Here is a 5679-nt window from a genome sequence, read left to right on the forward strand (position 1 = left end):
GCAGGGACGTGTGGACACAGCTGGAAGCCGACGGGTGAGAGGCCCGTGTGTTTGATGTGTGGCGCTGCTGCAGAGAAAAGAATGCTTGGGAGCCATGAGGGCTACTGGGAACAGTGTACAAGGAAGTAGAGAGCTGCTGTGGCTCTGAAGTGATGACGAGTAAGAGACGGGCTGGTGTGGGCCTTGAGTGATGTGGCTTGGGCTAGGTATCCGGGATGCTGCGGTGAGCAGTGGGTTGTGGTGTTGAGGATTGTGCGAGGCTCTGGTGGTTGGTGAAGCTGCTGGTCACGACATACAGAGAGTGGGAGCTGCTGAGTGAAGGTTAGCTGGTGTGGGCGCCTTCTGGAGAGAGTAGCTGGTCTTGTGTGGGCGGTGATTGCAGGCAGTGCGTGGATGCTGACCAGAGAGGGAGCCTTGGGTTTTTGTGTGTGTTGGATGCAGAAGTGGTGCTGATGTGTGGGCTGGAGACAGTGGGGCTCGCCTACGACAATTGGCAGGTAGCAGCAGACAGAGAGTAGCCGGGCTACAAAGGAAGTGAAGAAGGGTTGCTGGTGTGGGCGCCCTTTGGAGATTACAGGGACTGGGAGACAGAGGCTTGGTTGTCAGACGCAAGGGTGTGATTCCCTTGGCAGTAAATCCTGGCCAGAGTCCTGGTCTTTGGTGTATTTTGCTGAGTTTGTATATGGTTGATGCTGTATATGTTTTTTGCTGAATGATCATCTGTCCTTCGTGGTTCTGAGCTGTCTTATGGTGTGGGTGGGTGGCGAATGTTGAGAGAGTGTTCCAGCCGGTGGCTGGTGGTGTCCCGTTCGTGGTAGTTATTCCAAGTTTGGGAGGTGGAAGAGCTATAGAGGCAGGTTCTTTCTTCTTTTTTTCACCTCACATCCTTCTGGTGCCCCCACAGAGGATTTCTCAAGGATTGTGCCACTGAGGAGTTGCTCAGGCATTGTGTGACTGAGGAGTGGCTCAGTTGACAGAGGATAGCTCAGGAATTTCTCTTACGAGGGTGTATGCCCCAGAGTGAGAGATTGAAGGAAGGTGTTTTTGGGTTTTTGCTTGGGATCTGACGAGAGGTTTTGGGGGTTAAGATGATGTCTTACCCAGAGTTTTATGGTGGTCCGAATGAGGATGTGGCAGATTTCTTGGAAAGAATGGAGGTTGCATGTATAAGCAACCATATCAGTGAGCAGGTACAGGTGTTGCGGCTGTTGAGCATCTGTTTGAAGGGAGATGCAAGGACCTGGTACAGGGCTTATGAGGAGTCATTAAGGGATGCTGTTCCACGCATTGAGATGACTGAGGATGGACTGAAGACAGCACTCAGCAACAGGTTTAAGAAGGTAGAAGACCCCGACAAGGTTTGGCATGAAGTGCAAGCTCTGACACAAGGTGAGTTTGAATCAATAGATGATTATATGAAGAAATTTTCTTTGCTATGGGAGACTCTATGCAGGGCTTTGGGAGAAAACCAGGTGCCGCCTGACATGATGAAGAAAAACAAGTTTGTAGCTGGACTTAAGAGGAGTATTCGCTGGAAAGTGGAATTGAAAAAGCCCAGGTCTTTTGAGGATGCGGTGGAAATTGCTAAGTCAAAAGATTGGAAACTGCAGCGGATGAATCAGCTGGGGATGATTCCAGTTGTAGCACAGCCGGAGATTCGTAGAGTGGAAGCTACACCCATGAGTGCAGTGATGGAGAGGATGAAGCCCACTGAAGGTCAAGCTATGCAGATGGTGCCTCAAGCTAGTCAAGGAGTACCTATGGTTTCTGCAGGTTCTGATGAGGGATTGCGACAGGATATGAAGCAGATGGTTGATCTTATGAAGAATTTGAGCTTAAATTTAATGGGAAGTACAGGTGGTGGACGTGGTAGAGGCCGAGGTAATTATCCTGAGGGGGGAGATGGACAAGCAGGGTATGGACGTGGTCGTGGTAGGGGCCGTCATTTCATTCCTACATGCTGGAACTGTGGTGAGCTTGGTCATCTGAGTACAGATTGTGATAAGCCTCAGCGTATGGGTGGTGATATGTACCCACTACCTTCACAGCTACCTGACAGGTCGAATGATTATGGTATTGATATCAGGGATCAAGCAGGTCCGAGTGGAATCACCGCTGAAGAGAAAGGAAAAACTAAAGTGATAGATGTGGTCACCCTTGAGAAGACGAAGGAAGCAGAAGCTGATGTGATGCCTTTGGGGAAACGGATGCCACAGGAAAGGGAAAGCAAGGATGCTGCAGGACCCAGCAAGAAGAAAGGAAAAGTGAAGGAAGGAGAAGATGTGAAAGTCAAGCAGAAGAGGAAGCCTCGTAGGAAGTTTCAGGTAACTGATTTTCCACTAGGGGGTGGGCAGGATAGTTATAGCTTGCAGGAGGACATGGCTGGAAGGAAGGCTAACATTACTTTTGGGCAATTGATAGAGTTAGCTCCCAATTTGAAGCGCCAGTGGAAAAGACTTGTGAATCCGAGAGAGAAGGAGCCTGCCAAAGGGATAGTGACTGTTCTATCTGTTTAGGAGTTACCTGATATTTGTCCTGTGGTGAATGTTTGGTATAAAGGGAAGAATCTGGGAGAGGCATACATAGATGGTGGAGCACAGATTTGTGTGATCACATTAGCAGCTGTGGAGAGGCTTGGTCTTGATTTTACTGAAGCATCTGGATTCCGAATTCGGCTGGCTAATCATCAGAAAGTCAAATGCTTAGGTATGGTTAAGGAATTGGAATTGGAAGCTTTTGATGTGAAGGTGCTTGTGGATTGTCATGTTATGCCTGCAGGAATGGGTGCATTCCCCATTATTTTGGGAAGACCATGGCTGAGAGCGGTGAAAGCTGTTCAGGATTGGAGGAAAGGGGTTATTACTCTGTATGATAGGAGAGGTGATAAGAAGCAATTTAATATGGATAACCAGAAGCCTGTCAATGATGAAGAGGAAAGTGAAGCTGATTCGAGTGATGATACCAGTAGTACCACTACTAGTGAGGAAACAGAGGATACTTCATCGAGTGAGGAGGATGCTGAGATGGATGCTGTGGTTATTGATGAGGAAGTGCTTGGTGATGAGGTTGCTGAACAGGAAGAAGCCATACATGAGGAATGCGAGGAGATACAAGTGGATCCTGAACAAAGGTATGCCTGTGATGTGAAAGAGCTTGCTTTTAAGTCTTTGGATAATGAACCTGTGTGGGATGAGTGGGAAATAGACAGTCTACAGGATGATGAGCCTGAGTTGGAGATGGATGATGAAATGTGCATAAATGTTAAAAAAGCCATGATCAGAATTGAGGCTATGAAGAAAGAGAAACACCAGAAGACTTTGAATGATGCTGCTGTTATTGATGAGTCTATGGATGCTGTAATGGATGAATCTCTTGGTGACCTTGATGAAGGTGAGGATACAGGAACTGAGGTGGATGCTTTGGCAATGGTGCCTGTTGAAGAGGAGTTTGTTTTGCCTGTGGTGGCTAGTTTTGATGGTGAGGCTTCTTATGTGGATGGACAGCAAAGTGTTATGGTACAGCAGGTTTTTTTTTATGAAACTTTCATCAATTTTTACTCTCAGCGGGAGCTGCTGCATTGGTTCTCCAATATTGGTGTTGATCGTATCAGGGATTTTGGGTTTGAGATGAGACGGGATGGTGTGTATGTCAGAAGCTTTGTTTCGAGAGGTTCTGGTGATATGTTGTGGGAAGCGGGATGGAAAATTATGCCTATGGAAGATGACAGAGTTTCTTGGATCATTTGGAACAGAGATGTGCTGGTTACATTGTATGATGCTCAAAGAATTGATGGAGGGAAACGTGGTCATCGGAGGAAAATGTGGTCATATGCTTTCTGCTGATCATAAATGATTCAGCAGGCTAGGGGTTGGGCAAAGTATGTCAGGCTAAAATCTGAGAGGGTTTTTTGGTCAATGTACATATGGTGCGTGTGGTGTGTGAATAAAATTTGCCCTGAATGCCTTGGCAAGTGTACAGGCCGAGCGGTTTGGTCGTGAGTGGGTACATGCACGTGTTTTGTTCCGGAGAAAATGCTGGAGATCTGAAGTTTTTATGGCAATTGTGTGGTGTGCGGGTGGTTACTAAGCAGAGCACCGGCTGGAAGTGGTCATGATTAGTAAGTGGATGATGCTGAAGACAACGAACAAGTACTCTCGCATTTGCTTGGAAGCCGTGTGGGCACCGTGTTTTCTGAAAAAAGGAGGGAGAGGGAGAGTTTTTTGGTAATAATTGTGGCCTTTGCTTTGTGGCTTGGAGACTTTAATAAAAAAATATTAAATATGCAATATGGCCACCTTCTAAAGGGCCACGTGGAAGCCTAGCTTGGTCGCCAGCTCAACGTCTGGAAGGTGAAGGAGGTGGCAACCAGCAGCGCTTCGAGAAGGGATAGGCCGTCGGTGTTGTTTTGAAGGGGGCTCTTGGGAGAGTGCTGCAGGCGTGAGAAAGTGTGGTCGCCTTTGCCCAGAAGAAAAAACTGCGTGAGGCCGCCTGGGAGCCGGGTGCAGTAGAGTGGCTGCTTCGAGAAGGTGGGGTCGTCGCCTTGCGAGTGGGCTGCAACGCTAGGAGAGAGTCGCCTTGCTGACAGTGAAGAGCCAGGGGAGAGCCGAGCGGCTGCTGTGTGTGTGAAGTGCCGGCGTCAAAGGCTAAGGGCTGGAGCAGGTCTGTAGAGAGGCGCAGCCGGCTGGTGGTTAAAGGAAGGCGCCTGCTGTAGTGGAGGCACCCGGGTGTGAAGGGCTCGAGGCTGGAGTGGCTGCCGGGAGTTTGGAAGCGTGCGGCGGCCGTTTTGAAGAAGGGCTGCTGGTCGACTGGGGGACCGGCTGCGAGCACAAGAGGAAGGGCTGTGAGAGAGGAGAAGCGCAGCGTGTGGTGGCCTTTGCGGAGGGCTGTAAGCTGCGTAAGGAGCTGTAGGTAGTGCTGCTGGTCGACTGGGGAGAGCAGCCAGTGCAAGAGAAAGGGCCCAGTCCAGAAAGGAAGGTAGAGGCCGCCTGGGAGCCGGGTGCAGTAGAGTGGCTGCTTCGAGAAGGTGGGGTCATCGCCTTGCTGGAACCGGGTCGCCAGAGAGTATGAGCAGAGGTGCTTGCTGAGACAGGGACGTCTGGGCTCAGGCGACTGTGAGCCGCCTTGTTGTGTGAAAACTGCGTGAGGTCGCTGCTGGTGAGCCGACCGTGTGAAGGGTTGCGCCTGCTGAAGGGAGGCGCCAAGTGAGTGTTGCTGTGGCTAGCTACAGGCCTTTTGGAGCGCAGAGGAGCACAGGTTCTTGGTGACGGCCTCTGTTGCAGGGACGTGTGGACACAGCTGGAAGCCGACGGGTGAGAGGCCCGTGTGTTTGATGTGTGGCGCTGCTGCAGAGAAAAGAATGCTTGGGAGCCATGAGGGCTACTGGGAACAGTGTACAAGGAAGTAGAGAGCTGCTGTGGCTCTGAAGTGATGACGAGTAAGAGACGGGCTGGTGTGGGCCTTGAGTGATGTGGCTTGGGCTAGGTATCCGGGATGCTGCGGTGAGCAGTGGGTTGTGGTGTTGAGGATTGTGCGAGGCTCTGGTGGTTGGTGAAGCTGCTGGTCACGACATACAGAGAGTGGGAGCTGCTGAGTGAAGGTTAGCTGGTGTGGGCGCCTTCTGGAGAGAGTAGCTGGTCTTGTGTGGGCGGTGATTGCAGGCAGTGCGTGGATGCTGACCAG

This window comes from Cibotium barometz, chromosome 5 (genome assembly GCF_041138505.1).
Source record: "Cibotium barometz isolate CiBa-2024 chromosome 5, ASM4113850v1, whole genome shotgun sequence".
Lineage (NCBI taxonomy): Eukaryota > Viridiplantae > Streptophyta > Polypodiopsida > Cyatheales > Cibotiaceae > Cibotium > Cibotium barometz.